The 12,094-nt window shown below is 42.9% G+C and overlaps 1 long non-coding RNA gene across 8 annotated transcripts in view; it reads left to right on the top strand.

Annotated features, from left to right (window-relative positions):
- LOC102156297 overlaps window positions 1-12,094 on the top strand; it is an 85,287-nt gene that overhangs the window by 15,819 nt on the left and 57,374 nt on the right. For 6 of the 8 annotated variants that reach the window (XR_005377671.1, XR_005377668.1, XR_005377669.1 and 3 more), the window contains 3 exons: window positions 6,746-6,820; window positions 7,932-8,032; window positions 8,744-8,912. This is a non-coding gene — a long non-coding RNA (uncharacterized LOC102156297). The remainder of the gene's footprint in view (window positions 1-6,745; window positions 6,821-7,931; window positions 8,033-8,743; window positions 8,913-12,094) is intronic. The other 2 variants (XR_005377672.1, XR_005377673.1) reach the window with 1 other exon arrangement.

A 12,094-nucleotide genomic window follows, 5' to 3' on the forward strand; every position in this document is an offset into this window, starting at 1 on the left:
CTTCTGCACACAATGCAAAGAACTGGTGGGTCCAGGTTGATACAGATGCCCTTAGCCCTGCCAGGAAGCAGGGAGCATCCCTTAAGCAATGGAGTTCTGCGAATTCTGCTTTGCAGGCTCTTTATCTTCCCTGTTTTTCTAGCATGAAATTTCTCAGGAACACTAAGGATCAAGAGGGTGAGAAGCTCTAGTGCTCTGGGAGGCTTTCAGTACAGCTCGTTCATGATCGCTGAATAGAATCAGTTTTCTGAAATACAGACCTCATCATCTCATCCTTCTCTTTAAAACTTTCTATGACCCCCTCCCCCCGCCATTTCCCAAAGTTCCTAGATCAGCAGCACCGGTAGCACCTGGGACCTGATTAGCAATGTGCATTTTTGGGCCCACCATCAACAGGCTGAATCAGACTCCCTGGAGGTGGGGCTCAGCATTCTGGCTTCAGCCAACCACCAAGTGATGGTGATGGGTGCTCCAGTTTGGGCACCAGTGTCTTACAGAATGAAGTGGCCTCTCTTCATCATATACTCCTAACTCACCTTTACTTTTCCCTCCCATGACTTCTAGACATACCTAGCTACTCGCTCCTCAAACCTCCTTATACTTTCTCACCTCTGTGCTTGGGGAGTAGAAACCCCTAGTTGCCCTCCATAAAGCAATGGAAGCTACCATTTTTGAAATCCCATTTTGTAGCCTCCCTTGCAACTGTGTTCTAGCCCATGGGATTTGAGCAGAAGTGAAGCATGCAACTTCCTCTTGTGCCCTCAAAAGGAAAGAACATGTCTCCTGACGCTGGAATACAGACATGATGGTTTGTAACCAGGCAAATAGACAAAGGCCAGGCCTCAGGTATGGTGGAGCATCAGGAGGGAAGGGGCCTGGGTCCCTGACACTATAGGGTTACCACAGGGGTGGGGGGGCCCTAGACCACTTAAGCCTAGACTGTAATAAAAGAAAGAAACTTCCATTAGCCCAGTGTCACTTGAGGTCTGTGTAAAACAACTATCTTCCCTAATACACTACCTTCAGGTGTGCTGATCCTCCATCTGCCTGGCAACAGCCCTCTCCTTCCTTTTAAGGACAAAATCAAATGCACCTCCTTTCCCTGGTCCTAGGAGAGATGATTTCTCTCTCTTTCTTTCTTTCCTTTTTAAAAAATTTTATTTATTTATGAGAGACAGAGAGAGAGAGAGAGGCAGAGGAGAAGCAGGTTCCATGCAGGGAGCCCGACGTGGAACTCGATCCTGGGACTCTAGGATCACGCCCTGGGTTGAAGGCAGGCACTAAACCGCCAAACCACTCAGGGATCCCTGATTTCTCTCTCCACCTCAGAGCTCTGGTTGCTGGCAAGCATAGTGTCAAGTCACACACACACACACACACACACACACACACACCCCGTCCTTGACTTGGGGTGAAGAGGGGGCATGAGCTTTGTCATGGTGGAATATTCCACAGGTCTGGCTCACTGTCTGACGCACAGTGGATTCTAATGAACATTTTTCAGTGGCAACTCTAAGCTTCTGCGTTTTTCTGTACTCCCTGCTAAATTGTTCTTTGGTGAATTCTTTGGATGAGAAATGAGAACCAATTTGTGATCTGGAACGGTGGTTAGAACTGTTTTTCCCTTCCCAGAATGACTGTGGACCAAGTAGGTTGAGACTGGCCATCAGTAAGTGCTTTAGGGATGACCTCAGGGGTTAGGTGTAGGAAGATAATAGAGCAGGGGAAAGAATTCATTATGTTTCTGCCCAACCCATGAAGCCCCCATCTCCCCATGTTTGTTCTGAATGGTGTGGAGAGGTCTCAAGGTCAAGACTTGCGAGAAATTGTGACACAGCGAGACCTTTTTCAAAAGGCCACTCAGTCATTGCAAACCTATGTTTCATGTCCCGGGAGCCTCCTGGTTTCTCAGAACAATGTTTGTTCTTTCGGACCAAGCTATGCCAGAACACTCTGACCTTTATTCTGACTCAGAACTAAAAAGTCTAAAGCATATATTGTCAATCAGATTGGTGATCTCTCTTGTGCTCTCTTGCTCTCTCCAAGGGCTAACAAGTTGTTAATATTCCATTGGTTCATCAAATATTTATTGGGTATCAGCTTTTTGCCAGGCACTGTATAAGGTGCTTGGAATACAAAGATGAAAAAGGTGCTCTCCCTGTCTTCGCTCACTAAGTGCAGGTGCAAATGTATGAAAGAATGATCACAATAATACAAGAATTTCTAAAGTGTGGTCCCAGGACACCTAGATCACCCTGAGACCCTTGAGGGGATCCATGAGGCCAAAACTAATTTCATAATAACACTAAGACATTATTTGCCCTATTCACTCTTAATTTTTCATGTGTGTACAGTAGAATTTTCCAGAGACTGCATGATGTCTGTTATCACAACATATTATAATGCAGAAGCAGACAGGAGAATCGGTTGTCTGTGAAGCCAGACATTAAAGAGAATTTGTAAATTTGTGAAAGTGTCACTCCTCTCACTATTTTTCAAAAAATTCATTTCATAAAAAATGATTTGTCTATATTAACACGAAAATGAGCTTATCATGGTTTTAAAGATAACAAATACCTAAAAAAAATCTCCATTTTAATTTATGAGATAGAAAATACCAATGAATATAGCCCACATAAACAAAATCTCTCTGCAGCCCTCAATACTTTTTAAAAAATTTTTCACTCTGAGATCATTGTAGGTTCAAAAGGGCGGGGGGCGGGGGGGAGAAAGATGACAGAGTCTGTATACTCTTAACCCACTTTCCCCTGATGGTGAACATCCTGTGTAACTTTAGTACAGTGTAACTTTAGTACAACCAGGAGATTGGCAGTGATACAATCCAACTTCCTTATCCAGATTCTACCCATTTTATGTGTGTCTGTGTTTAATTTACACCACTTTATCCCATGCATAGATTTGTGTGACCGCCACCACAGTCAAGATGTCTAACAATTCCATCACAGGGTTCTTTCCTACTACCCTCTTGTCCCTACAGCCACCTCCCTCTCTCCTCTCTGGCCCCTGTTCTCCCTCTCTACAATTTTGTCATCAAGAATGTTCTATAAATGGAATAATGCCTTATGTAACCTCTTGAGATTGGCTTTCTCACTCAGCATAATTCCGTTGAGATCCATCCAAGGTGTTGTGTGTATCCAGAATGTACCCCTTGCTATGGCTGAGTAGTGTTCCATGATGTAGATGTACCACAGTTTACTGAACAGTTCCCCTATGGAAGGACTGTTTCTGATTTCTGGCTATTGCAAATAAAGTTGCTATGAGCATTCATGTACAGGTTTTTGAATGAACAGAAGTTTTTACTTGTCTGGGGTAAATGCTCCCAAATACAATCGCTGGGTAGCACAGTAAACATATTTCATTTTGTAAGAAATCATCACTTTTTTTTTCTTGAGTGGCTGTATCATTTTACATTCCAAATTATAAGTGATCTAGTTTCTCTGCATCTCCACCAGCATTTGCTGTTATCACTATATTTTATCTTAGCTATTCTGATAGTTGTGTAGTAATATCTCATGATGATTTGAATTCACATTTCCTGATGGCTAATGATGTTGAAAATATTTTTATGTGCTTACTTGCTATATCCTTTTCAGTGCAATGCCTATTCATGATCTTTGCCCATTTTCTAATTGGATTGTTTGTTCTCATTTTTGGGTTTGGAGCACTCTTTATGTATTCTTGATACCAGTCCTTTGTCAGATATGTGGTTTGCAAATATTTTCTCCCAGTGTTTTGTCCTTTTTACAGGTCCTTTCTTGGAGCAAAAGATTTTCATTTTGCACTATCCAATTTATTATTATTATTTTTTATAAATCATGCTTTTACTAAGAACTTTTCACCCAGCCCTAGATCACAAAGATTTAAAAAAATTTCCCCCCAGAAGTTATATAGTGTTGGGGTGCCTGGCTGGGTCAGTCAGTTGAGCAGCCAATTCTTGATTTGGGCTGGGAGCATGACCTCTGGGTCCTGGGATTGAGTCCTGCATTAGGCTCCTGCTCAGTGGAGAGTCTATTTGAGAATTCCAGCCCCACCCCCCATGCCCCTGCCCCTCTCTCTGTCAAATAAATGGATCTTTTAAAAAAATTGTGTAGTATTACATTTTACAACTAATCTTTTTTTTTGATGAAAAATTGTGAGTTAATTTTTGCATAAGCTGTGAGGTTTAGGTCAAGGTTCATTTGCCTTTAAATGTCAATAATTTCTAAGGGACCCTGGACCAAAGATTTGAGAACTTCTATAGTAAGGTATATGAGGTACTCCAAGAGAGGTACGTGCAAAGTGCTGTAGAAAGGTTAATTTTGAGTGAGGCAGTTCTTGAAGACTTTCCAGGGGAGGTGACATTTGAGTTCTGCTTTGGAGGATGAATAGGATTTTACCAAGCAGAGAAGAAACCTTTTCTTTTCTCTGTCTTCCATAGCCAGTGATAGTCTCAGTGATGAAGACAACAAAGAAAAGGACCTAAAGAGTTTGGCAGACCGTGGTTGAAATGCTTCTTAAGGGATGCCTGAGGGGCTCAGCAGTTGAGTGTCTGCCTTGGGCTCAGGGTATGATCCCAGGATCTGGGATGAAGTCCCTATCGGGCTCCCTGTGAGGAGCTGGCTTCTCCCTCTGCCTGTGTCTCTGCCTCTCTCTGTGTGTCTCTCATGAATAAATAAATAAAAACTTAAAAAAAATGAAATCCTTCTTAATTAGCTAAGTTACTTACTTTTCCTAAGCCTCAGTTTTCTTACCTGTAAAATGGAGAGAATAATTCTTTTCAAGGAAACTGTGAGGATTAAATAAGTAGCTAAACTGGCAAGGATGGTACCTGAGACAGGATAGGCACCCAATAAATTACTTTCTCTTCTTGTTTCATTATTTCCTTTATGTTTTATTTATGTTAAGAAGTTAGACCATTCCTTTGATGTTCAGCCTATATTGGTTTCATTCTTTTTTTCCCCACATTGCTCTAGATGAGTGGTTCTCAGACTTTATGTATCAGCTGTCACGAAGCTGATACTCAATATTTAGGCATGAAGGGCTTTAAAACACACGTCACAGAACTTCTGATTCAGTAGGTCTGGGGTAAGGCCTGGGGATCTGCATTTCTTTTTATTGAGATGGGAGGATTTGCATTTCTTACATGCTTCCAGGTGATGCTGATGCTGCTGGTCTGGAGAACATACTTTTGAGAACCACTGTCATAGGTATTCCCAGTAATTGTCTCAATAAATTGTATAGAAGGAATCAAAGTATTCATGTTCTACTGTAAATAGGTTTTCAAGGAAATGGCTTCTCGTGTATGGTTTTCAACATCCATAGGGATTCCCCAAAAACTCAATGAGGAGATTTCTGGTTTTAGAATAGCTAGGTTTTGGGGATGTCTGGGCGGCTCAGTGGTTGAGCATCTGTCTTTGGCTTGGGTTGTGATCCACGGGTTCTGGGATGGAGTCTTGCATCAGGCTCCCAGTGGGGAGCCTGCTTCTCCCTCTGCCTGTGTCTCTGCCTCTCTCTCTGTGTCTCTCATGAATAAATAAATAAAATCTTAACAAAAATAATATGGCTAGGTTTTGTTTTTGTTTTTAATTGTGGTAAAAAAAATAAACACCTAACATGTGTACCATCTTTACCATGTGTGAGTGTGCAGTTCAGTAGTGTTAATGAACTACATTCAAGGTTGGCCTGGTTTTCTATCTTGTTCTCTTGTCATTGAATCCACTTCAAGTAATAAGAACATGCAAACACCCTTTCCATCTTTGCTGAGACCAGGAGACATCTCTAACTGTGAGACACAATAAATAAAGGCAGAATCTGTTTTGGGGAATGACAGAAGGTTTGGTAGAGTGGAGGAGGGTCAACCATCCCGCCTAAGGAGGGGCATATACTGATGGACAGCCCATTCACCCCAGCATCCTGGAAGGTTCTAGAATTGGCAGAACCAGGTTTTGTAGGATGCAGGGGGTAAGGCAATGCTTTGCTGCAATTGCCACTTTGGCCTTCTCCAGGCATATTTCGACATCTGCTACTGAAGAGTCGACTTATGGAAATAATCCTTAACCTGAGATCCCCGCTGTCCTTGACAGTGGGAGCCAGTTTCTGTGTAGGTGTGCATATGAGCTCATGACTGGGGTAGAATGAACGTATCAGATTCTCAGAGAGAGGGGGAATGTCTGAGATGCATTAAAGGATGAGCCACTCATTGACTAGATTTCTAAGCTCTCCCTGGGCTTATCTCCTGGGTATATTTTTGCCTTCTCACACCTTTGAGCTCTGTACACACAGGTACTTTGACTAGAGAATCCTTCCCTTGTCAGTAGAGTGAATTCTCACTCCTTCCAGACTCTTTTGAAATACTGGTTTTCTAGGGGGGGTCTTCCCTGACCCCCCCCCCCAGCCTCCTGTCTGGGGTGGGGTGACTCTCTCGGTGCTTCCCCAAGCTTCTGTACACCTCCCTCATCTCCTTAAGAGGGATACGTCTGCTGCCTCTGGAGGCAAAAGCCCCTTTTCTCCCAATGCCCTGGTTAGAGAGCTGAGTAATAATCTCCCAGCAGCACCTGCTTGCCCAGTCTCAGGATAAAGTACTTGCTAATTGGGCTGAGAGCTGGACTGGGCAGATGCTTGGGAGTAAATAAGCCCAGGCCCCTGAATTACATTTCAAAGCTTAGTGGAAGGCAGAGTGAAATGACTGGGAAAAAAAAGGGGAAGACAGGGCAATCACTAAAACTCTTTTTGCCTCTGTCCTTAGGTTACCTACCAGGGCTGGGTTTACTGAGGCTCTTCTGGATACTGTGAACTTGAACCTGAACTTGGGAAAGGGAAGGTGAGGTCAAGGTGTTGCTCTGATTCAGCACCAGGTGCTAGTATCTGCCAGGAGAAGGGTGTGAAGTGTCTAAGTTGGTGCAACCCTAACCCCCACAATATATGGAACAGACATTATTATTTGGAAGCCACCCTGCACCTGAACCCCAATGCTCTATCTGAAGAATTCTTCATGTTACATGTCTTGATGGAAGGCAGACACCCTTTGTTTCTGTTACAGGATTTTTAATCTCTAACATTTTTTTTCATCTTCGTAAGAATGTCCATCTCTCTGCTCACATTGCCTGTCTGTTCTCACATGTGGTCTTTTTTCCATGAGCGCCTTTAGTATGGTAATCATAGTTAATTTGAAATTCCCAGTCTGATCATTTCAACATCCTGCTATCTCTAAATCTGGTTCTGATGTTTTCTCTGTCTCTTCAAACTGTGTTTTTGCCTTTTAGTATGCCTTGTGATTTTTGTTGTTGTTGAAAGCCAGGCTGGATCAAAGAAACTTTGGGAAATGGGCCTTTAGTGGTATGGTGGTAGCGAATAAGGGAGACAAGCATGCTATAGTCCTGTGATTAGGTCTCAGTCTTCTCATGAGGTTGTGTGTCTGAGCTGTGGACTTCACAAGCATTTCTCAGTTTCTCCCTCCTGTAGGTAGGACAAGATGGGTGGAGAATGCTGAAGCTGGGTACTTTCTTCCCCTAAGTCAGTTAGGCTCTGATAAAATCCCAAGAGATTAAACTCTGGTAAAATAGTTTCTCCTGAGGGTAGGCATTGGTAAGAAGGACAGAGTGCTTTGGCATATTTCCTCTTGCCCTGGCAGAGAGGCATAAAGGGATTTTCCTCCCAATTTCACTGAAATTCCAATATTCACTGCGAAAACCTGGTCAAGCTCCTGAAGGAAAAACTCATAAAATTCTGGGGGTTCCCCATGACTGGGGGCCCCTAGAGGTTTTATCTCTCAGCCTTATTCACACTGAGCCTCCTACAACTCCTCAGGTCTGCCTATGTGTACACTGGTTCCCATGGAGGTTTCAGCTTCAGTGAGTTGTGATTCTCTGTGTCTGCCTGTCTGTCCAATTTTAGGGGCAGCAGTCTGCCCTGGGATCTCATTTCTCTTACAGATCCAAGAAGAGTTGTCGATTTTTCAGTGCTTTCAGCTCTGCACTTGTTAGGACAGAGTGATGATGACTTCCGAGTTCCTTACATGCTGGACCAGAAACTGGTAAGTTGGGTTTTTGTTTTTGTTTTTCTACGTTGTAGTAAAATATCTATAACATGAAATTTATCATTTTATATTAAGGACCATCCTTAAGCGTGCAGTTCCAAGGCATTAAGTACATGCACGGTGTTATGCAACCATCACCACCATGCATCTGCAGAACTTTCTTATCACCCCAAACTGAAACTCCATATTTATTGAACAGTAACTCTCCCATTATGTAAGTGCTAACTTTTATACCGTTGTTGATGTCATCATTATTATTACATAGTGAACAACTGCAATTGTTTGGTTAGGAGGCCGGGCATCATTCTCAAGAACATGTTTTGGGTGGGGCATCATGATTTACTTTAAGAAGGGGGCCGATGGGCTCAGTGTGTATATTTAGGGAGGAAGGGGCACCCATGGGGAACAACCGGGGGCCTGAGTGTGCTATGGATGTTCCTTCAAGTCAGAGCAAAGCAAGCCCTGGAAGTCTGTCCTAAATGAAAGCATTTATCAGGGTAAATGTCCTGACTCCACATTGACTTCATTTCACCAGTTTTGTTTTATGGTTTCATCTGCCCAGGAACGGAACCTTGAAACTCCCAGAGAGATGAATGGGAAGATTCCATGTGCTAATCTCATTTCCAAATGTAATTGGTACCTGAATTACGAAGCTCTCTGCTTCCAAAGGCTATGTTAACAAAGCCATCCATTCTCCTCTCCATCCAGGTGGGCCAGCGTGCCCCAGTGATACATGTTCATTGTTCCAGCAGTGGAGAAGTAGCGGAGTTGGTACAACCTTTCTGGAGGGCAATTTGGCAGTATGGATCAAAATTTTAAATTTGTAGAACCTTCGGCCCAGCAATTTCATTTCAAGGATTTAATTCATCTCAAAGAGGTAATTGGACAAATGGGTAAGGATGTTTGTACAAAGATGTTTAATGCAGCTTTGTTTACAGTTGTGAAAAATTGGAAACATTCTAAATGTCCTATATAGAGGACAGTTTATGTCAATTACGGCATCCACGATGGCGTGTTTACTATGTGACTGTTGCCAAAGAGGGGTTTGAGCTGTAAGTAAGGAGAAACCTCCAAGGTATTCATGCATATCCTGCAGAGTATTTCCCTCCTTCACGTTCTCCCGCTAGAATGACCCTTAGTTATAATACCCAAACTGGTAGTGTGGGTGTGTCTCTCAACAACAATGCTGTTCTTGGGGCAAATGCTTATATAGGAAACCATTTATATTTAGACCCCCAAACTCATTAGAACATTTTAACAAAATTATTTGGGAGAAAAAGTTTCACATTATATCCCAATTAAAAAATGGATAGAGGGGCGACTGCGTGGTTCAGTCGGTTAAGCATCTGCCTTTGGCTCAGGTCATGATCTCAGTGTCCTGGGATTGAGCCCCACATCGGGCTTCCTGCTCAAAGGGGAACCTGCTTCTCCCTGTCCCTCTGTGTGCCACTCCCCTTGCTTGTGCTCTCTCTCTCTCTGTATCAAAATAAATAAATAAACAAAATCTTTAGTAAAAAAATTGGGTAGATTAGAAATACATGGAGAAATGTTGAAAAGTAACCAAGTGACCCAGCTCCTAACATGGTAGTTTTAAAAAACATAAATGTATGTGTATGTGTGTGTATGTATATGTATATGCATTTATACGTGTGTGTGTGTGTGTGTATGTATATACATACACACACAGAAAAGTCATACATACATTTTATGGAGCTTTACCTTAGTAAAATTTCAGGAAATTTATTGAGGGTTTTGAGGTAATCTGTATTTAATTTTTCCCACTTAATATAATGGGAATTGGTTTCCTTTTGATATTTTTATAAGGACATCTGTTTTTTAGGACCTAGTTAGTAAAATGAAAGGGGATATGCCAGGACTGGGAGGGGACCCTGCTGCCCTAAGGCTGATTCCTACCTCCATGGGTTCCCTGATCCCCAGTTCCAGTTCTACCCCAGAGCCCCCAGGGCTGAGGTCTGCCCACCTTGCTGATCCTTGTAAGGGCTCCTGAACCTGAGTGACCACCTCTGGCACAGCCCCTGGACCCCTCATGCTTGCACCTGAGCTGGGTTTCCCCAATTCTGGCATCTCCCCCTTTAGCTTGCTGGTTCCCCCAATCTGGGGAGAGTAGCTACTTTCCAGGTTCCAAGCTGGAGCCCCTCACTGCCTCACCAGTTCCAAGTCCTTCCCTCTAACAGATGATCCTCCTCAGCAACCAGATTGGGGGGGCTGGGAGCAAGCAAGCAACAAATGCACAACTGTAGTAAAAGTCAAAACCCAAAAACAGATGTTGAAAAGCAGGTTATAAACAGTGGTTACCCTCGTTAAGAAGCTTTTGGCTGCATGTAACTCAAAGTGGTGAAAATGTGAATGAAATCATATTATCTCACTCAAGAAGTCAGATTTGGCAGCACAATGATGTCATCAGGAATCATCAATTTCCCCTCTTTGCCCATGGCAAGGACTGGGTTGTGTGACTCATTCTTAAACCAGTCAGTGCCCACAGGGAATGGGTACTGCCCCGAGAGTTGACCAGCAGATCTCAGCCTAAACTGCCTCTCAGCAATACCTGTGAGGTCTGGGTTCCTGAGGCCACAGCAACCCAGTGTATGGCATCTCTCTGGGGGGTGGGACCTAGGGCTTCACCTAGATCTTTTAATTCCCTAGGTGTTTTTGATGGGCAGCACGAATCAGAACCACTCTTTCACACTAATCCTAATTCATTCCCTGAAGGGACCATTTTACCTGAAGCACTTGGCCCCCAGACACCTGAAGAATAATTAGGGTTGTAGCTGAGAAAATGACAGAAAGGCTTCCTTATGTGGACTCATGATAGTATTTCACAAATATGGTGTGCTCCTGTTTCTTTAGGTGAAAACATCATATAAATATATAAAATGACATATATGTCAAGAAAAAATTCTGGAAGACCATAGATCAAACTTGTAATCATGATTGTCACGGTGTGGGGTAGGGGAGAATTAATTATAGCTGGTTTTCACCTACTTGTTGAACTTGTACAATGACCATTAATCACCTAAACAGAAAAACAATGAAGATACATACATTTTGGGGAAAAAAAAAGACAAAAGAAGATGTTGTGAGGGATGAAATGCTGCTTTATCCCTGGGAGGTAACCTCTGTGGGGAGAGCCAAGTTCCTTGTTCAATAACTGATTGCTACAGGCTTAACATTTATCACAGATCCAGCAAGTGTTTCACTCTTTCCCAAGGGACCAGGAGGAAGGTAAGCTCTGATCAGGAACACCCACTTCCCTTGCCAGCAATTGGGTTAACCAGGACATATGATGCAATTATGGCCAGTAAGATGTGACAAGGCATCTGTGGAATGTTTCTTTATTTTTCAAAGAGGCACAGGAAGAGAGGGTCTCCTCTTCCCCGAGCCATATTCTTCTGTATATGTGATGCCTTAATATTGAAGGCACAGTTTTGTGATTATGTGGGGATGGCAGTGTGGAAATGCTTGGTAGCAGATTTTTTTCTTTTTTTTTTTTTTTAATTTATGATAGTCACAGAGAGAGAGAGAGAGAGGCAGAGACATAGGCAGAGGGAGAAGCAGGCTCCATGCACCGGGAGCCCCACGTGGGACTCGATCCCGGGTCTCCAGGATCGCACCCTAGGCCAAAGGCAGGCGCCAAACCGCTGCGCCACCCAGGGATCCCAGATTTTTAAACCGGAAGTGTAATTTCCATTACAGTAAAGTCCGCAAACCTTAAGTGTATATAGCTTTGCAACTTTTTATGTCTGTATACACTCGAGTAATCACTACCGGATGAAGATGCAGAACATATCCAGCACTTCACAGGGTTCTCTTGTGCTCCTTCCCAGGCAATATCCAGCCTGTTCTGATTCCCAGCTCCATACATTATTGTATCTGAACTTCCTATAAATGGATTCATACAATACTTACTGTTTTGTGTTTGGCTTCTTTCATTCAGGATGTTTTCTTTGACATTCTTTTATGTTTTTATGTACATCAGTAATTTATCTTAAAAGTCACTGTGTTGTGTTCCAGGGGTACTGCAATTTTGTTTTATCCATT

Source organism: Canis lupus, chromosome 24 (genome assembly GCF_011100685.1).
Source record: "Canis lupus familiaris isolate Mischka breed German Shepherd chromosome 24, alternate assembly UU_Cfam_GSD_1.0, whole genome shotgun sequence".
Classification (NCBI taxonomy): domain Eukaryota; kingdom Metazoa; phylum Chordata; class Mammalia; order Carnivora; family Canidae; genus Canis; species Canis lupus.